At 39.4% G+C, this 22,373-nt stretch overlaps 1 protein-coding gene across 7 annotated transcripts in view; it reads right to left on the bottom strand.

Annotated features, from left to right (window-relative positions):
• Nucleotides 1-22,167, bottom strand: part of FHIP1A (FHF complex subunit HOOK interacting protein 1A) — a 220,458-nt gene extending 198,291 nt beyond the window's left edge. For 6 of the 7 annotated variants that reach the window (XM_046656304.1, XM_046656303.1, XM_046656299.1 and 3 more), the window contains exon 1: nt 21,829-22,166. The gene's annotated coding sequence lies outside the window, so the exon portion shown is untranslated. Of the gene's footprint in view, nt 1-21,828 lie in introns of all 7 variants that reach the window. The other variant, XR_006887927.1, reaches the window with a different exon arrangement.
• Nucleotides 22,168-22,373: the final 206 nt, after the last annotated feature.

Below are 22,373 nucleotides of genomic sequence, written 5' to 3'. Positions count from 1 at the left end.
AGACCTCCAAAGCATATAATAGTACAACCAGCAAAAGTCAATGACAAAGAAAAGATATTAAGCACAGCAAGGCAGAAGAAAATAACCTACAAAGGAACCCCTATCAGGCTTCAGTGGATTTCTCAGCAGAAACTCTAGAGGCTAGGAGAGAATGGAATGATATATTCAAAATACTGAAAGACAATAACTGTCAGCCAAGAATACTCTATCCAGTGAAACTATCCTTCAGATACGATGGAGAAATAAAAGCTTTCCCAGATAAACAAAAGCTGAGGGAGTTCATCACTTACCTTATAAAAAATGATGAAGGAAACCCTCCTACCTGAAACAAAAAGCAAAGGTTTACAAAGCTTGGAGCAAGGAGATAAATTGACAGACAAAATCAGAAAATTGCATCTCTCTATCAGAAGAGGTTAACAAACAATTATAACATAAAAGATAAAGGGAAGGAAAGAATCAAAGAAAAGTATAAACACTTCCGTTTAGTCACAAACTCACAACATAAAAAAGAATAATTTGTGAGAACAATAACTCAGAATGGGAGGAAGAAAGGGATGGAACCTGCTTAGGCTAATGGAGATAAGAGGCTATCGGAAAATGGACTATCTCTCACCTATGTGATCTTTTATGCAAACCTCATGGTAACCACTAGAGAAAAATCAGAGCAGAGCCACAAATCATAAATGAAGAGAAAACTGAGAAAACCATAGCAGAAAACCACCAAAAGGAAACGGCAGTCAGAAATACAAAGGAAAAGAAAGAAATATAGAAAAACAGAAAATGAGATAAAATGGCAGTATTAAGACCTCACAGATCAGTAATCACTCTAAATATAAATGCACTGAATTCTCCAATCAAAAGACAGAGAGGAGCTGGATGGATTAAAAAGAAAGACCAAACAATATGCTGCCTCCAAGAAACATATCTCAACTCTAAAGACAAACATAGACTCAGAGTGAAGGGATGGAAGACAATACTCCAAGCAAATGGCAAGCAAAAGAAGGCAAGTGTTGCCATATTTATTTCAGACAAAGCAGACTTCAGGATAAAAAAGACAATGAGAGACAGAAGGGCAGTATATAATGATAAAAGTGACTTTCCATCAAGAGGACATACTTATGAATATATATGCACCTAACACAGGAGCAACAAAGTATGTAAAGTAACTATTACCAGACCTAAAGGGAGAAATTGACAGCAACACAATAATAGTAGGGGACCTCAACACCCCACTTACTTCAATGGATAGACCATCTAGACAGAAAGTCAACAAGGAAACAGTGGCTTTAAATGAAATACTAGATCAGGCAGACTTAATAGATATATGTAGAACATGCCATCCAAAAAGAGCAGAATACAGATTCTTCTCAAGGGCACATAGAACACTCTCAAAGAAAGACCTTATATTGGGTAACAAGGCAAGCCTCAATAAATTTAAGAAGACTTAAATCATATCAAGCATATTTTCTGACCACAATGCTATGAAACTTGAAATCAATCACAAGAAAAAAGCTGGGAAAGTCAAAAACATGTGTAGACTAAACAACATGGTACTGAACAATGATTGGATCAAAGAAGAAATCAAAGGAGAAATCAAAAAATAACAGGAGACAAATGAAAATGAAAACACAACACACCAACTCTTATGGTATGCAGCAAAAGTGGTCCTAAGAGGGAAATTTATAGCAGTGGAGGCCTACCTCAACAAAGACAACAAAGCTCAAATAAGTAATCTTAAACTACACATACCAGAACTAGAAAAAGAACAAAAAAAGCCCAAAGTCAGCAGAAGGAGGGAAATAATAAAAATTATGCAAGAAATAAATGAAAGAGAGATTAAAAAATAATAGAAAGGGGGCTGGCCCCATGGCCAAGAGGTTAAGTTCACGTGCTCCACTGCAGGTGGCCCAGTGTTTCATTAGTTCAAATCCTGGGTGCAGACATGGCACTGCTCATCAAACCACACTGAGGCAGCGTCCCACATGCCACAAGTAGAAGAACCCACAATGGAGAATATACAACTATGTACCGGGGGGCTTTGGGGAGAAAAAGGAAAAAATAAAATCTTTAAAAAAAAAATAATAGAAAGGATGAATGAAACTAAGAGCTGGTTCTTTGAGAAGAGAAACAAAATTGACAAACCCTTAGCCACACTCACTAATAAAAAAAGAGAGAAGACACAAATAAACAAAATTAAAAATGAAAGAGGAGAGAGGGGCCAGCATGGTGGCATCATGGTTAGGTTCATACGCTCTGCTTCGGTGGCCCAGGGTTCACGGGTTCAGATCCCAGGCACAGACCTATACACGCTCCTCAAGCCAAGCTATGGTGGCGTCCCACATACAAAAAATAGAGGAAGATTGGTCGAGATGTTAGCTCAGCAACAATCTTCCTCAAGCAAAAAGAGGAAGATTGGCAATAGATGTTACCTCAGGGCCAACAGTCCTCACCAAAAAAAAAGAAAGAGCAAGCAGGGGCCAGCCCAGTGGAGCAGTTGTTAAGTTTGCACACTCTGCTTCAGCAGCCCAGGGTTCAGGGGTTCGGATCCCAGGTGTGGACCTACACCACTCATCAAGCCAAGCTGTGGCAACAACCTACATACAAAACGTAGAGGAAGATTGGCACAGATGTTAGCTCAGGGACAATGCTCCTCGGCAAAAAGAGGAAGATTGGCAACAGATGTTAGCTCAAGGTCAATCTTCCTCAACAAAAAAAAAAAAGGGGGGGGAGACAATACAATGGATATCACAGAAACACAAAGGAATATAAGAGAATACTATGAAAAACTATATGCCAACAAATTGGATAACCTAGAAGAAACAGATAAATTCTTAGACTCATATGATCTCCCAAAACTGAATCAAGAAGAAACAGAGAATCTGAATAGAACAATCACAAGTAAAGAGATAAAAAGAACAATCAAAAACCTCCCAAAAAACAAAAGTCCAGGGCCAGATAGCTTCTCTGGAGAATTCTACCAAATATTCAAAGAAGAATTAATACTTATCCTTCTCAAACCACTCCAAAAAACTGAAGAAAGTGGAATGCTTCCTAACTCATTCTATGAGGCCAACCTTACCCTAATACCAAACCAGACAAGGACAACACAAAGAAGGAAAATTACAGGCCAATATCACTGATGAACATAGATACAAAAATCCTCAACAAAATATTGGCAAATTGAATACAGCAATACATTAAAAGGACCATACACCATGACCAAGTGGGATTTCTACCAAGGATACAGGGATGGCTCAACATCCACAAATCAATGTGATATACCACATTAACAAAATGAAGAATAAAAACCACATGATCATCTCAATAGATTCAGAGAAAGCATTTGACAAGACCTAACATCGATATTTGACAAAAATTCTCAATAAAATGGCTATAGAAGGAAAGTAACATAATAAAGGCCATATATGACAAACTCATAGCCAACATCATACTTAACAGTGAAAAACTGAAAGCCATCCCTCTGAGAACAAGAACAGGACAAGGGTGCCCACTCTCGCCACTCCTAATCAACATAGTATTGGAGGTTTTGGCCAGATCAATTAGGCAAGAAAAACAAATAAAAGTTATCCAAACTGGAAAGAAAGAAGTAAAACTCTTGCTGTTTGCAAATGACATGATTCTATACATAGAAAAACCTACAGAATCCACCAGAAAACTACTAGAAATAATCAACAACTACAGCAAAGTTGCAGGGTACAAAATCAACTTAGAAAAATCAGTTGCATTTCTATACACTAAAAACGAAGTAGCAGAAAAAGAAGTCAAGAATACAATTCATTTACAACCGCTACAAGAAGAATCAAATATCCAGGAATAAATTTAAACAAGGAGGTGAAAGACCTATACACTTAAAACTACAAGACATTATTGAAAAAAATCAAAGAAGACATAAAGAAATGGAAAGATATTCCATGCTCATGGACTGGAAGAATAAAGAAGTTAAAATGTCCATATTACCTAAAGCAATCTACAGATTCAATGCAATCCCAATCAGAATCCCATAGACGGGGGGCCAGCCTGGTGGCACAGCAGTTAAGTTTGCATGTCCCGCTTCGGCAGCCCAGGGTTCTCCAGTTCGGATCCTGGGTGTGGACATGGCACTGCTTGGCAAGCCATGCTGTGGTAGACGTCCCACATATAAAGTGGAGGAAGATGGGCACGGATGTTAGCTCAGGGCCAGTCTTTCTCAGCAAAAAGAGGAGGATTGGCAGCAGATGGTAGCTCAGGGGTAATCTTCCTCAAAAAAAAAAAAAGAATCCCATAGACATTCTTCATAGAAAATAGAACAAAGAATCCTAAAATTTATATAGAACAACAAAAGACCCCAAGTAGCTAAAGTAGTCCTGAGAAAAAAAGAACAAAGCTGAAGGCATCAAAATTCCTGGCTTCAAAATATACTACAAAGCTCTAGTAATCAAAACAGCATGGTACTGGTACAAAAACAGACACACACATCATTGGAAGACAAGTGAAAGCCCAGAAATAAAACCACACATTTATGGACAGCTAATTTTTGACAAAGAAGCCAAGAACATACAATGGAGAAAGGAAAGTTTCTTCAATAAATGGTGTTGGGAAAACTGGACAGCTGCATGCAAAAGAATGAAAGTAGACCATTATCTTAGACCACACAAAAATTAACTCAAAATGGATTAAAGTCTTGAACGTAAGACCTGAAACCATAAAACTCCTAGAAGAAAATACAGGCAATACGCTCTTTGGCATTGGTCTTAGTAGCATCTTTTGAAACACCATGTCTCTCAGGCAAGGGAAACAAAAGAAAAAATAAACAAAAGGGCTTCATCAGACTAAAAAGCTTCTGCAAGCCAAAGGAAACCAAGAACAAACCAAAAATACAACCCACCAACTAGGAGAAAATATTTGCAAATCATATATCTGATAAGGGGTTAATTTCCAAAATATATAAAGAACTCATACAACTCTACAACAAAAAAACAAACAACCCAATCAAAAAATGGGCAGAGGAGATAAACAGACATTTTTCCAAAGAAGATATACAGACGGCCACAGGCACATGAAAAGATGTTCAACATCATAATTATCAGGGAGATGCAAATTAAAACTACAATGAGATATCACCTCACAAGCATCACAATGGCTATAACTAACAAGACAAAAAGAACAAATGTTAGAGAGGATGTGGAGAAAAGGAACTCTCATACACTGCTGGCAGGAATGCAAACTGGTGCAGCCACTATGGAAAACAGTATGGATATTTCTCAAAAAATTAAAAATAGAAATACCATATGATCCAGCTATTCCACTACTGGGTATTTACCCAAAGAACTTGAAATCAACAATTCAAAGAGACTTATGCATCCGTATGTTCACTGCAGCATTATTCACAATAGCCAACACGTGGAAGTAAGCCAAGTGCCCATCAACAGATGAAAGGATAAAGATGTGGTTTATATATACAATGGACTACTACTCCAGCATGAAAAAGACAAAATCGTCCCATTTTCAACAACATGGATGGATCTTGAGGGTATTATATTAAGTGAAATAAACCAGCTAAAGAAAGGCAAACACCGTTTGATTTCAATCATATATGGAAGATAAACACATGGATAAAGAGAACAGACTAGTGGTTACCAGAGGAAAAGGGGGTGAGGGGTGGGCAAAAGGGGTAAAGGGGCACATACGTACAGTGATGGATTAAAAACTAGACTATTTCTGGTAAGCACAATGCAGTCTATACAGAAGCTGATATATAATAATGTACAATTGAAATTATACAATTTTATAAACCAATATGACCTCAATAAAATAATTTTTTTTTAAAAACCTAAAAAAAAATTCTTACTAATTTTACTATCTAATGTAGCCATTCAGTCACTTTCTGCATGTCATCCTATTTTAATTCTCTGCAGAGCAGGTCTTTTCTTGCTTATTTATTGCCTGTCTCCTTCCCACTAGAATATACATTGAATGAGAATATAGACCTTGCCTACTTTGTTCTCTACTATAGTCCCAGCATCTAGAACAGTGCCTGGCACATGGTAGGTGATCAAAAGTTTAGGAGGAATTGACAAATAGATGATTCTCAGTGTCTAGCCCAGTCCTGGCACACCAATGGTGCCAAATAAATGTCTGCTGAGTGAATGAATTCTGTCTTGTATAAAAGTTATTTTTATATATATTTTACTAGCTCTGTCAGTTGGTGATCTTGATACCCTCTCTAGCATCTAGCATCGTGCTTTACACATGCTAGGCCCTGGATAACTTTCTATTAAATTGATTGCTGGTTCAATAAAAGCTCAAGTAACAGTAATTTATCTTCTAAATCTGAATTTGTCTCATCTTATTGATAAGAATCTGTATTATTTCTTATGCCACATAATGCCTTCATAATACCACAGAGTGGTAAAGATCACCAGCTTTGCTGTCAGAGAGGTCTGGGTTCAGATCCCAGCTCTGTCACTGATTACCTAAATGACTTTGAACACACTATTTAACTTCTCTTCACTTCAGCTTCCTCTTTAAAAAAAGATTAGGAAAGCTGTCATGCGAAGCTGCCTACTTATTTCACACCTAAATGAACAGTCAGTCCTAAATCCTCTACTACCCCTTTTTACCAGTTTTAAATTGTTCAGCTCATGTTAGAATATTTTAATATATGTTGCCTGAATTGAGTAGTCATTATTTAAAATAGTAGGGGATTATGTTCATAAGGTATTAATTCTCCATTAACTTTTCATGACCTTACAGCATCTCAGCGGTCATCCAGTGAGCACAGGTGACTTGAGCACATTACTGCCATCATTCCTAAGACTTCTTCGAGCCAAAGCAAAATAATGCCCCAAGGTGACACTACCTCACACAGAAGAGTAATTCTCTTTCCCTTAACATCCCACACAGGAAACAGGAGAACAATCGATAAGTGATGAGCACAAGAACTGTATCCATTAAATAAATTATATAATAACATGATCCCAGCTTAAAATTAGATGACTTATTAAAAAAAATAATAAACAGCTTAATGCCAAAGTAAGTGCATCTTGGTCAAAATGCATTTGACATAATTAAAATCCCTCTGGGAACAATTCCGTCTGGAGGTAGGGAGCTGTTGGCCAAGGCTCATGCAGATAAATGTCACTGATTCAGGTACGAGGTTATGCCTCAGTCACAGACAGGCACAGGCACTGAGATTCACGCAGACAGGCAGAGAACACAGCGAGCCTTCTGCACAAATGCTGACAGGTCTTTTTCTAAGAGCATCATTTAACAAAAAGCAGTGACCTGCCAAAGAAGATAGTTAGCATAGAACCACTCTTCAAAAGACCAAATTCAAAAAATCATTCTCTCACAAATGTTGATATTATCACTAGGCACAGAAAATGTATTTGCAGAAGGAGTCACAAGAAATATGTCTGCATAATACTTTCAGCAATGAAGCAGTATGAAAATGTAAGCCTTTACTGGCAAGTAGTAAACCAAACAAAAAGTAAATAAAAGCCAAACCTCTGTTGTTCAGGTACAAACAGGAACATTTGAGAATAAAAGGTCAATAGGATTTTTGTTACTGGCCACTAACTAAGGCTTCCCACCAAAATGTTCACTTACAGAGCTGTCGACTGTTCTGAACGCTCCATACCACGTTGAGTTAAGTGCATTTTCCCAAAGGTGAACAAGCGAAAAGTACAGCGCTCATGGTCACCTGAATGGAGCTGTGACAAATGTCCTGTTAGAAGATAATCTTCAACAGCTACAGCTATCAGTTCAGTCTATCCAAAAATGTTCCCGTAGATTAAAAGGCACAGACATGTATGTGTTATTTTAAATTCAGTTAGTTCTGCTTAAAATCAATGCTGATTTAAGTTACTGGAGAAAGGTAGTACACACAGCAACTTTCTTCCAAAATCAAGAGGTAAAAAGGTAGGGTCTAGCACAAAAGAGGTTAAGGGCTAGTGGCTAAAGCAACAAAAGCATTGAACAAATAATCTTGAATAGTAGACCTTGGCAAGAATCCTTGATACTTTTCAATGAAAGAATGTGGTCCCAGTTCTGTGATCTTTCACACTAACAGAGACTTTTGCTAAACACAGACCTCAACAACTAAGGAATTTAAAGCACTTTATAATAAACCCAATTCCCTATCACATTCCTTTCTGGTAAAAAAAAACAAATTTTGCAAGACTTATTTTGCCTGTAGAGGATGAAAAGCACAAGGATGAAGTGAATGACTTAAGAAAGTAAAATGCACCCCTCTGTCCCATGGCCAGAAGCAAAAGTGACACATCCTTACAGCAAGAAGAGAGACTTCATGAACAATTTTAACAGAAACATAGCAGAACGCACACATCCACAGGAGCATTAGCCCCTTCAAAGCCTACATGCTTAAGACAAAAACGTCTGCCAATGCTCAAGACATCTTAGGCACAACTCCTTTAAGGATGCCTTCATGTCTATAACATTCTTTTGAAATTTTCAACTGTGGCAAATTTGGTTCTTTGAAAATGGAATTTGATATCTGTAAGCTGGAAATACATTTAGAAAATAAAGAGAATCATCAAGCTGAATACTGTTTTCAACCAAAACGATAAGTGTTTTTCTTACGTGGCTTCTTCTAAAGACAATTCTTTAAAATTGTTCCAAACTTCCTAACGGCAGCAGCTATCAAATAAGCAGGCAACCTTCCTGGATAAACTCTTTGAAGGGCACATTTGACTTTTTACAAGGTCTTTGGTATTGGCATTGTGTGTACACCTAATCCATTAGGTAACAGTTATATCTGCTTCCATTTTTTCATGTCATTCATTCATTCAACAAATATTTATGGTTCACCTAACACATGCTAAGTATAGTGCTAAATCCTAAGGATATAATGTTGAGCAAAAAACAGGCCCACCACCTGTCCTCATGAAGACAATTTACATAAGCACATAAATTGTAACAAATAAGTCAGTCCAATGAGGAAAAAAAAGATACATAGTGATGTAAAAACCTATAATAGTGAAACCCAACTAGTGTAAAGGGGCTTCCCTGAGGAAATAAGGTTTGAGCTAAAGATAAATAGGAATTTACTAATTAAGCAAAGGGAGCTGATGGGGAGAGTATGGAGATGGTGGCGATGGGGGAGGAAAGCATTCCGAGCAGAGTGAACAGCACGGGCAAAGGCTCTGTGGCTTTTTAAAAGAATATGGGTATGTTAAGAAATGAAAGAAAGATGGTGATGTTAAAGCATTGAGAGCTAGCAAGAGAATGGTATGAGATGAGGCTGGCAAGATAGCCGGGCTGAACCCCACAGAGCCTGGCACACATTAAGGATCTTTATTTACCTTAAGAGTCATGAGAAGTCCCAAGCGGATTTTAAAATGGGAGGGGATGTGGGGAAGGAAAATGACACCATGAAATCTACACCATTTAAACACCCCTAAGGCTGGAGTGGAGAACCAATTTGGGAGTGGACAGGATAGAAGCAGCAAGACCAGTTAAGAAGGTACTGTAATAATCTAGAAGAGAGGGTAGAGTTAACACAGATGAGAGAAATGAATGGATTTGAGAGATACTAAGGATAGGAAATCAGTAAAGGGTTGGATGGTATTCTATTTTCCTTATTTACTCAAAGATAATGCTTTGGTTTTTGCCTAAGAGTTCCTCATTTGTTAATTATTTGCAAACCAAAAAAAATCACGCAAATGTTAGAGTTCTTTTTCAATCAGCTTTCTGCATTATATTTGATATTCTAGATAAAGAAGAAAAAGTAGCAAAGAGAAAAACAAAACTTAAGAAGTATCTCATTTTATGCAAAAATGTGTGTTCCTGAAAAATTGTGCTATACCTGGGTAATAAAAGAACCTATATCTTAAAGACTATTCCTGAGTAACTACTTCTTCTGTGCACAAAAGCACACACTAAAAAAAATGCAGAACAGATTAGCATGATACTATAGCAAATGAAAAGTAAACCACTATCTTGATTATTTCCATACATCATTTCTCCTTTATTACAGGGTAAATTGGGTGATTTTACAATTCTAAAAGGATGGAATGGCTAAGAAATTTAATAATCACCATCAAATTTTATAATAATCTATTTAGTAAGGAATTAGAATGACCAAGAAGCTTGCAAGGATTTAAATCGATTCTTTCACCAATGACTTTACCCACACGAAAAAGTCATTTTTTAACCTACATTACTACGATATACCATCTCTAGTCCACTCTCTGCAAAAAAATACAGCTTTCTCATAAGCCTGGGTTACAATGTCATAGTAATGTAATAAGAAGTTCAAAATGTAGTCAGCCTTATCGACTATATGAACACATATACCACAAAAAGTCTAATTTTGTACGAATTGGCCACATGTTTTTGTGTCTGACATGTACAGACCAATTTGTACCACAGCTCAGAACAAACATAAAAGAGGTAACTGGGTTTTAGTAGTCTCAGTATCAACAACAAATGTACCAGCTAAATTCTAATTCCATGAGCTAAAAAAAGACAGTCTAATTATGAGATTTTGCAACTAGAGTTTATATCACCCCAACAAAATGCAGCTTTTAACTTGGAAAGAAACAAATTCAATATGAAAATCATTGAGGAAAGAATATAAAACCAGAGTATGTCAATAAACTCACTTCTAAAGGCTAAATGCACTTTTAAACATGCTGCTTTTGGCAATTTAAGCCATAACCAGCCATTATTTGATCAGATATTCTGCATATGAATTTCTGGTTTCCTCCCTTAAAAAAATCATTAAGTTACTAAAGTATATATGAAGTAACATGAATAGCCTAAAATAGTATCTTGACAGTCATGATCATTTATAATACAGACACTTAAGCCTGAATTGGGCATACAGTGGTATTTTGAGAAATATTATATTTCTGATATGCCACAGTAGCTCCCTGAGAAATGCTGTGCTTTGCCTCATGTGGTTATTTTTAAATGCATACCTCAAAATCCTTTCAGGACAGGGGTGAAGAACGGAAATCATGAAAAACCTCATTATTTTTTGTTTTTTAAGGAAAAACAGAAAAAAGACAACGATTTAGGAATTAAAATCTCAAGCCTTATGACACTGTAGGACTACCAAAAAAAGCAATTTGCAGAAAAACATTAATTACTACTGAACTATGCCAGGGAGTGTACTCTATGTGCCAAGTCACAGCTCTCTTGGACATTTTATGATCACATTAAAACACAGTTGAAAGATGAGCCCTATAATAAAAATGTTGACCCTCTCATGATTTCATCTGCTTGACAAAGATGTCATGATAAGTTATTTTGCCCATAAGTCTCCAGAGACAACCATGCCACTTCATACACTCACCAATTATTTTAGCAAGGAAGAGAAAAAGGAGTTCTCTTATCTAAGCCTCATGTCATCTTACATCTTACAATTTCTGAATTCCACGTGAAAGGATTTTCATTCACCCTTTACTTTTCTTGAGGAGCACAAAGAGGTCTAAAAAGATAGTGAAAGCCTAAAGGATTAACCAGGATATTAAAAGTCTCATTCTTAATTTTTATGAAATTTTATCTGGGGTTATTTGGCATTTTCCAGATTCTGAGAGGAACTGATTACTAAGGAATCTTGGTGTGAGAGTTTACCTTTTTTTGTTTGTTCTTACTTTTTATTATGGAAGCTTTCAAAACATAGAAAGTAAAGAGAATAGTACAATGAACTGCCATCACTCGACTTGAAAATTAACAATGTGTGGCCAATCATAATTCAGCCAATCTAATCTCTCATTTCCACTCCTTGCCTCTGCTGGGTTGTTTTAAAGCAAATTTCATACATAAAATCTGAGGTAAGCAGAAAAAACGGTCCCCAAAGAGAAATCACTTCCTAATCCCCAGGAGGTATGAATATTACCTTAAGTGGGAAAAGATGTGACGATAATTTAGGCTCTTAAGGAGGAACTGATCTTGGATTATCCAAGTAGGACCTAAATGCAATCACATGTGTGCTTGTAAGATCGAAGCAGGGGCCGACCCCATCGCCGCGGGGTTAAGTTCCCGCACTCCGCTGCTGCGGCCTAGGGTTTCTCAGGTTCGGACCCTTGGCACAGACATGGCACCACTCATCAAGCCATGCTGAGGTGGCGTCCCACATGCCACAACTAGAATGACCCACAACTAAGAATATACAACTATGTACCGGGGGGCTTTGGGGAGAAAAAAGGAAAAATAATAAAATCTTTAAAAATAATAATAATAATATTAATAGATGAACGTATAAACAAATGAGCTATATGAAAATAAGTATCTTGAAAAAGTTATAATACAATTTCTCCAAAATTGCTACTGGCAGCTTGAAGCCTAAATGCTGGCATTGCTCTTAAAGTAATAGGTAAAAGGAATGAATATTTAAGACCACTCTGTCAGAACAAGTTGTATACAACTCCCCTGGCAGTGATATTTCAAAACAGCAAAAAGAGATTTGTGAGCATCTGTCAATTTGTGACATGCCTACAGCTCTCCAATTGCTCAGAGGATTATTCCTGTGTCATCATTAGACACTAATAGTTATTGAGCACTCCCATGGCTTGGAGGCAAGAACAGAAGGCCTTTAGGAAGAAAATGGTTCTGTCTTCACAGCCCAGCAAAGAGAGAGGCCAGAAGAACAATAATGGCAATTTACTGGTGGAGAACCTAAAAGTCACGAGCTCTCATCTCTACTTGATCTGCATCCTTCAGGCCAACCTTCTCAACTCCATGCTTGTGTCTCCAATTTCTGCTGGACAGGTCCACATGGAGCTCCTGCTATCAAATTAACTTAGAGGTGATAATAGTTTTTCAGCATCTAGCCAAGTCCCTTCCATTGAAAAATGTCCCATTAGTGTATGTTAGTGGTGGTCTGTTCCTTTTTTTCCTTTCTCATTTTCTTTTTTTTTTAAAGATTTTATTTTTTCCTTTTTCTCTCCAAAGCCCCCCGGTACATAGTTGTATACTCTTCGTTGTGGGTCCTTCTAGTTGTGGCATGTGGGACGCTGCCTCAGCGTGGTTTGATGAGCAGTGCCATGTTCGTGCCCAGGATTCGAACCAACGAAACACTGGGCCGCCTGCAGCGGAGCGCGCAAACTTAACCACTCGGCCACAGGGCCAGCCCCCTCCTTTCTCATTTTTATCACTTTACTTGAGGACCTTATACCATAAAGGCACTCTTCTGGGTAATATAATGATTATTCCTAGAAGGCCAGAAGACGAAACCAAAGAGGCACATCCCCCATATATAATTTGGCAAAAACACGGCCCAAGGGAGGGTATGCCTGGCACATACTAAAAAACGGTCGCATCACTTGGTGGGACAAGATTTTGCTAACTTGCACACTTTGGTGAAAGACAGGATCTAAAGATCTCATCACAGTCACAGACTCAAAAATACCTCAAATGAGATAGTATTTGTGAAAGTGTTTTGTAAACCATGAATAGCCAAGGGACTGTTAGTTCTGTTACTGATGTGGCTATTACAAAGGCACAGATCTGGGGAACACGTAGTTATATCGTTTGAAAGAACTAACGAGGTATGGAGAGAAGGGATCTTCAGTAAGAAGAAGGACAAAAGGAAGAGAGGTCCCAGAGGATACGACAGAAAGCCTAGGCAACAAAGGGGGGTGAAGGGCTCCAAGTTAGCACACTCCCACTCAATTCAACAAATACTTACTGAATGTCAGACATTGGTCTACGTCTTGGGATAGACAGCCAAAGACAGCCAATACTAATATAGCCCAAGATCCCTCACCTTCATGGAGTTTTATATTCTTATTCAGTGAGACAATCAATAAACAAGACATACAATAAATAAGTAAATTTTAATATGTTAGAAGATAAGCACAGGAGAGCAGGGTAAGGGGGATGAAAAGTGTGGAGGGTTTGCAATACTTTGAGCTTAAAAGATGAGCCGAAGAGTAGAATGTGGTCAGATTTCCAATGCTGTTCCTCAACAGCTAAATTCAATTGCAGGAACAATGAGGAAAATCATACTGTGCTTGAATGAAATTTGCATTAAATTTGACAAACCCAAATTGCCTAGGAACATACAGCTCATTTTCCATACTTCTTCTCCTTCACTCTTATTCAAAATTATTCACAACCATGTGCTACACAGCGTATTTACAGAGGAAGATATGAAAAGACTTAGCCAGAGGTAGAGCAAAGGGAAATTACAAGAAACAAGAGCAAAGCAGATGACAGTAGAAGTAGTTGCAAACCAGTATCTCAGGAAAGGGCTAACTCAACAGAACTTTAAATATGACAGGTTTTTTCTTAGGAAAAGTTGGCTCTGGGTCAAGGATGATTTATGTTTCATTTCTAGTAACAACCCCAGAAAACTGGCAGAGTGTCCCTGGAGCACCGCATTGATAGAGTTCTGGGTCCTGTGGGAAGTGAACTAGACATTTCTTCCGTGGGCTCAAGATGAGGGAGTATGGGCACGCAAGCCCTACATTTGCCTTTTCTTCCCTAGGAAGATCTTAGTGCTAAAAAAAAAAATTAGTAAATGCTCACCGGCCACTTACTAATTGAAAGGCAACACCAAGAACAGTGGAAGATTTGGAAGAATAGAGCTTGGTCCAAGCCCTAAAGGGGTTAATAATCTAGCTGAGAAGGAAAAATGTATTAAAGATAACACTAGAAGGCAGCAAATACCTAAATTCTTAAAATTTCAGTAGAGATTCAGATGCTAGGAAACTACTACAAGAAAAGACAGCCAAGAAAGGCTTAAAGGAGAACACAAGCTCTGACCTGGGTTTTAAAGAGTGCACATCACTGAAATAATTGGAAAGAGGAAGGACTGATCCCAGCAGAGATGGAGTAAAAGGAAGAGGTAGGTGTGCTCAGGAATGAGGAAGAGATCAGCAGGGCAGCCAGAGCAGAGGATGTACACAGGGCACCAGGTCATAGATGCCTTGAGTATTAGTCAGAGTTCTCTAGAGAAAGAGAACCAATAGGAAAGACATATATAAAGGATAACATATATAGTACATAGTTCAAGTTCAAGTCCAAGTCCAAAGGCAGGAAAAGACTGATATCCTAGCTCAAAGACAGTCAGGCAGAGAGAGTGAATCTCTGTTACTCAGTCTTTTTGTTCTCTTCAGGTCGTGCAGGGATTGAATGAGTCCCACCCACAATGGGAAAGGCACTGTGCTTTACTCAGAATACGATTCAAATGCTAATCTCATCCAGAAACACCCTCACAGACACACCTAGAATAATGTTTAGCAAACTATCAGGGCACCCCATGGCCCAGTCAAGTTGGCACACAAAATTAACCATTACACCTTGAGCTGAGTCATCACCCAGTAGGCCACAAGGATCATGATTGGTGACAGGAACAAAGCTTTACTTTATAAAATCAAACTGAGTATGGCATGAAAATGGACTAGAGGAAGGAAAATTGGAAACAGAAACAAGATAAAAAATATTATAATTGCCTATGTGATACTAAGAGGCAACAACAAACATTTATAGGATTCTATTCACTATAAGGTACTCCACTAGGTGATCTTGTCACTCAATAGTTTAACTTGATGTCAGGATCCAAACGCAGACCTATCCAGCGGGAATAGGAGAAGCAAGCCTAGGATTCCAAAGGTCAGCAATAAGGATGCAGATTTAGAAATTATCCACGTAGGGAAGGCAGCCAAGTAGAGAGTTTGCTCCTGGCACGCCAACACGGACAGAAGCTCAGAGGACAGCAGGTTGAGCAGCCAGGAAGAGTGAGGAAGCCTCACCAAACCTACTCCTTTTGTGATTCACTGTGAAGGAATGACCACTCCTCAGTGACAAACTAACCCTAAAACATGATCAAGAGGTAGGTTTACTTTAAGAAAAAAAGGGAGAAGGCAACACAACCAGTCCCCAGACTCCCAAACACAAGTTACAAGCTGATTTTTACCATCTACAGCAACTCCAGGGTCTACTTGTCAAATAGGACATGCAAGGTCCTAAACAGTAACACAGTGGAGAAGTACAAGAAGGAAATTCAGAGAAGGTCAAACTTAATCAAGCGGATAAGAAATTAGCATTAACTATTAGGTTTTTAATACGACTCTAAGGTAAATAGCAGGTAGTCTAGCGTTTCCTGAAGCAAATCAAGGTCAATGAAAGTTCTGCTGTCAGATTTTTCATAAGCATTTAAACCACTACATCTTGCTTAAAACAAGCAAAAGTGTAAACATTTTGTAATACACACAAACAGGAGAGATTTAAAATACTCAACTTACAAAAAAAGTTACTAATGTTAGTGAATAAGCAATAATCAAGAATAATACATTAGACATGTTGCATCTTCTCACAAAAAGATCAAAATACGAGTATATACAAACTATAGTTTCCCCTATGTCCAAAGAAATTCTTATTTTATAAGAAAAGCTTTCATACAGAAATATTAAGTAATATTTTTATAATAAAATACATATGGACAGACATCATCTATATTTGTAGATGTATTTTTCTATACTCATTCTGATATATTACAAAGAAAATCATGAATGAACTCCAAGGACAAGTTCCATAAATACAAACAAAACAGAAGGCACTCATTTTGAGAAATGAAACATAATCCTCTAATTGAATGGTTATGAACAAACTTGGACTCAATGAAAATATCAACCAACTCTCTAAGATGGTCAATAAAAACTCTGCCACAGGAATTCCTGAAATGTTCCTGCTTCAGTGAATATGAGTCATGAAATTTAGCCAAAGTATCTTATTTCACATTTTCCACATACAGAAGAGTAACATCAGTCCCTGGCACCTTCTACAAGCCTAAGGATCCTAAAATTGACCCAGGATCAATACTTCAACAGAGGTAAACTTTAACAATACAAGGAGAGGAGCTAACATACCCTCATTCTGCATTCTGCAAAACCTACTGGATTCTCTGAACTCCTTAACGGCATGTCCTAGAATAATGTTATTAAGAAAACGTTTAAAAAAAAAAACAAACTATGCTCCATAAAAGCTAATTAGCAGCTCATCCAACAACTGGAGGGTATTTTTATAGCTGTTATCAATTACTATCTTCTCCAGGGGAAAACAGTAAAAGCAGACAGAACCTGAAATGTGAAGAAATGAGGTGAGCCCTATCTAAAAGCTCAGAGCCTTCTGCTCCTATGACCTCTTGTTTTAGTGTCTGGTCATGGATTAATAATTTCTATCTTCAGTCTTATACCTTCAGAAAGAAAAAAGGTATTAATATAATTTTAAATGGAATTTAATATAATTTTAAATACTATTAGAGGAAGTATAAATTAGAGAAATTTAACATTTTCATATCTCTGTCTCTTTCACAAAACTTTCCTACAGAAAACACTCACACAAGTGTACTTTAAGGATGTTCTCTAAAGTACTGTTCTTAACATGGAAAAATGGGAAACGACCCAAACTTCCAACAGTAAGAGATTGTTTAAATAACCTGTGATGCAATACTATACAGACAGGATGCTCTGTATGTATGGTCATGGAAACATTTTCAAGATATATTAAGTTAAAAATAAAAACCAAGTTGAAAGTTGTTTAGTATTACGCCAGCTGTTATTAACAATCACAATAATAAGAAATATATTTTAACAAAGAAATTTTGGGCGAAAAAAAAATACCTATTTATAGCAGTTTCCCCAGAATATAAGATTAGACCGCACTTTAACTTTCAACATTACACGTCTGTAATGTCTGAACATTCAATAATATGTATTTGTGTATAATCAGAAAAAACAAAGTTTAATTTTAAGTTAATGATATAATTGGAAGGGAAGTAGGAGAAAATCTCATGTATAAAGGGAAAACTTAGTGTGTTAGAAACTGTTCTATATGACCCCTAAAATATCATCAGCCTCTACCTCTCTTTTAGAAGACAGTTAGATCCTTATTCTCAGAACTTCATTAAGCAACACTCATAGATATTGGACAAGCTCCATTAGCATCTCCCATTAGTCATAGCTTCTCAAGATAAAAGTTTAGCCCAAATTCCAGTATTTATCAAATTCAACTGAGCAACACTGTCAATTCCTAAACAGCTGCAGACAAACTGCCAAAGTGTGTCTAATTCTAATTCAAAGTTATTACAGAATTAACAAAAAATACAGGAAACATACCGAGTCTGAAAGTTCTAGAGAGATCTGAAGCATTTTCAATATGGAAATATGAGGAATTAAAGATAAACTTTTTTTTTTTTTGCTGAGGAAGATTCACCCTGAGCTAACATCCACTGCCAACCCTCCTCTTTTTTCACTTGAGGAAGATTAGCCCTGAGCTAACATCTGTGCCAATCCTCCTCTATTTTTTTGTATGTGGGACACCTCCACAGCATGGCTGGTGAGTGGGGTAGGTCTGTGCCCAGGATCCGAACCTGCAAACCCAGGCCACCAAAGCAGAGCACATGGAACTTCATCTACTTGGCCACGGAGCCAGGCCTACTGATAACTACATTTGAATCCACAGTCCTGTAATCTATTCAAACATTATAAAAACCAGATAGAAAGAGGAGAGAATTGCCTAGCAAAGTAATTGAGGAATCACAACCAGGGGGAAAATTTCCACCTGCCTGGGGAGGAGTTAAACTTGTGCTGGAAGGGGTTTGTCTCTATAGTTATGTGACCTTGACAAAACATTTAAACTCCTATACCTCAATTTCTTCACCTGCAAAATGAAAGAACTGGGAATAAACAATCTCTGTGGTCCCTTTCAGCTCTAAAATTCTGAAAAGAAACTTTTACTCTAACCTTTCCAAAGGATTTTTTTTTACATAATATAAAATATAAGATATAGGGGCTGGCCCAGTGGCAGAGTGGTTAAGTTCATGCACTCCACTTCACTGGCCAAGGGTTTGCAAGTTTGGATCCCGAGCACGGACCTAGCACCACTCCTCAAACCATGTTGTGGTGGCATCCCACGGAAAATAGAGGAAGATTGGCACAGATGTTAGCTCAGCAACAATCTTCCTCAAGCAAAAAGAGGAAGATTGGCAACAGATGTTAGCTCAGGGCCAATCTTCCTCACCAAAAAATAAATGAATAAATAAATAAATATATAAAAGATATAAAGGTATAAGGTACATAGCCAAAAACAACAGACCCCTGTCAGGCTCCTCCTTAAGTTTGAGTACCATTCCCCAAAAGAAGCTCCTTCAACTCTTCGAGATGTTTCTTCTGGTAATTACTTCCATATTTGTAAATCACACATTTATATTGCTATTTCCTGATTTCAATTTTAGACATTACCAAAGTTCTTTATTCAGTCTATTGGGACATTTATGCATCTACTCCACCTCCCCAGGTACAACTACATTGTTGAGATGCAAGGATATAAACATAACATACACATATATATGTATACATATTTATATACACTCCTATCCCCAACGAGCTCACACTTTGGTTAATTAGAAATAAGATCCCATTTCACATCCAAACACTTCACAAGTTGTAGCAGAGAAAAAAATTAAAAGCATTGCTTCTAAATCAGAAATCCTGAATTCAGTTCTGAGTCCACCAGATACAGGAGCAAAGTAGGCACCTAAAAGTTCCTTATTCTCTCTGAATCTTATCTGTTTTCTTCCTGTGTCATCTGAATATAACAGCACCCACTACAAAATGGTTAAATTACAAAGCACAAATACGGTACACGTCAAAGTACTTTGTTAATCATAAAGCACTATAAACACATTAATTTCTGTTACTGTCTTTATTAAGAGATCCCTATAAATGAAGTCCCTGAAATTATTGGTTCCTCTTGAACACTGTTCCCCTACCTAGGCTAAAAGTTAAGAGTTGGAATTTGCTGAGAGTAAGAGTGAAATAGATGTAAATTGTGTTCCAAGGCCAGAATCTGAGGGTCCAGCTCTTCAAAGGGCCTATGAACCGCCCTAGGAGATAAAAGTACACAGAATAAAGACCAAGCATCTAAGCAGGGATCCGAGAGAACAATTTTGCTTTAGATTTGCAGAGAGAGGGAGCTTCCTTAACAAAAAAATTTTTTAAACAATACAAGAACATAATTCCAAAAGTCACTCCTCAGGCAACTTTTGCATCTTCTAATAGGTACATTTCTACATAATTTGTTTGTACATCTGCTTCTTGATTTGTCAACATTATCTACTGACTTCCTATTATGGCAGAAAGAATTTGGAGAGAAAGTGTTTTGAACCGAACTTGGGAGGCAACATGCAGAACTGTCCAGCAATGCATTACTCTGACTCTGTAATAGTCCTTTCTTTTCTAGTCTTCGAATGCCTACATTAAAAGTGATACAACCCATAGTATCTCTATGTAGAGGCAAGAAGAAAGCTAGCTGGGCAGTTGGGTCTAAATTATTTAACCACTCTAAATCTCTCTCTGAATCCAGTTCAGAAAAGCTTGGTTTCTCTTGCCCTTTCCACCCTCCCCACATAGTTTAATCTTGTTTCTAAAGCTATAGGACAAATGATAAATGGGACCCCAAACTTAATTTATTTCAAGACAAGCACGGACACAATTCTTATGAGCTCTGTGGAAAGGGATTCACTGGAGCTAAAAGAAAACCGTCTTTAATTATCTGAAAAGTTATCTAAAGCCAACAAGTATGCTGCACTAAAGAGCAGATTTATGGACTGAATCTCCTGCTCAATTTCTGTCCAGAGAAGACCACTGAAGTTCTCCAACCGTGGACTTCGGTTGCAGTACACTAGGTTTGGGCCCCTTCAGGGACAACATCCTGTCTAGTGCTAGGTGTACAAGTGAACTTGAGGTCAGGGAGGTGACCCCGCCAAGCAGGCTAAGGAGAGGAAATCTTTTCTCTCTTTAATCAACAAGATAAAGGTGATTAAGCAGGAATTATTTTTTCAATGACGTACATAATTCCATCAGGTCTGCTGTGGCTATTAGCAGAGAGCAGCTGACTTCCTAATGAGATGAATTTGATAGCAGGACCCTTTCAGAGAAGAAGCTAAAGAATGGGCCCAATTTACAGGGAAGCAACAATTGGTATGCACTGTTTACCACTACTCCTCAGGGCGGTCTCTCCTCGTTTGGGGCTCCTTCCCCCCGACAGGGAATTTTCCCGTCCCTGGATGGCTAAGGCTGCAGGACCTGCTGAAGGGTGGAAGCCGGAGCAGTTAAGAATGGACGGATCCAGGTAGGTGGGACGGTGCTGGGCTAAGTCATTAGCTACGCTCACGTGATTCCCAAAGTCCCAAGCAAACACAGCTACCGCTGCCACCAACACCTCGCTCTGGCCGGGCTTGAAATAGGACAGCAGCTAGTTCCGCTCCCTAGCAGAAGCGAGGTTTAACAAGGGAGCTTTGTTGAGGTCGGGGCGGGGGACACACACACACACCATCAGTAACAACGATCGCGACTTGAACACAGTTTCATTAGAGAACTTAGGAAACTGAGCGACGGCCACCCAACAAGAAATCCTTACCCCAGAAAAGTGCTGCAAACCTCCGAGTGGCAATGCCTCTCTGTCTCTTGTATAAACGAGGAGGTTTGGAAAGAGAAACTGAGTCCCAGATCTCTTTGCCTTTACCTCTTCCTCCCGTAGGACCCCAGCTCTCTGGCCCCAGGGACCAAGGAAAGGGGTGGAGAGCCCTGACGTCCTTCTCCGTCAAAACAAGCTGGCCCTCTCTCCCCCGGGGTTAGTCGCCGAGTAACGCCTGGTCCCGAAGCTCTGGGAGCCACCTCCTCCCAGCCGTGCCTTGGCCCGACGCAGTCACCTTGTTTGGCATATTCCCAGGGGGCCCCCCCATCCCAATACCTGTCCCTGCAGCCCAGCTGGGGGATGCAAGAAAGGGACACCTCGGCTCTCCCGCTCCCTTAACTCCCTCAAGCGCTAATATGAGATCGGCGTGCCACGTACCTGTCAGCGGCCGCGGCTCCTCCTCCCCGCGCGGTGGGGGACTCGCCGGACAAACGTCCCCGGACAGTCCAGAAAGTTTGCGCCGCGGTCCTGGGGACGCGGGTCCCGGAGCCGCCACCCGCGCTAGGCACCGCGAGGAAGGGGGAGCCGGCTCCTCGCCCGGTCCGGCCGCCGCTCGCAGGTCCCCGCCCGGCTCCTCCCCGCGGGGCTCCAACTCCACAGCCGGGCCGGGGGAAGAAAGGAGGAGACGGGGGAAGGTCTGAGCGCAACTTTTCGACGGTGCGTCAGCCGCGGGCAGCGCCGCGCGGGACCCGGGCTCGCCCCCGCCCTCCCCGCGCCCTCGGGAGCGCGGGCGGGGCTGAGCCGGGGCGGGGCCCAACCTGCCCTGCCGGGCCAGGGGAGCGCCGCCCGCCCCGCCCCGCAGCGCCCCGCCCGCCGCCAGCCCCGCCCAGCCCGCCGCCAGCCCCGCCCCTGCCCCGCCCCTGCCCCGGGACGTGCCGCTGCCAGGTGCGCCGGGCTGCGTCGGCCGCGCGGCCCCCCGGCGC

The sequence above is a fragment of the Equus quagga genome, chromosome 3, assembly GCF_021613505.1.
Source record: "Equus quagga isolate Etosha38 chromosome 3, UCLA_HA_Equagga_1.0, whole genome shotgun sequence".
Classification (NCBI taxonomy): Eukaryota; Metazoa; Chordata; class Mammalia; order Perissodactyla; family Equidae; genus Equus; species Equus quagga.
This window is presented reverse-complemented; position numbering and strand designations above follow the sequence as displayed.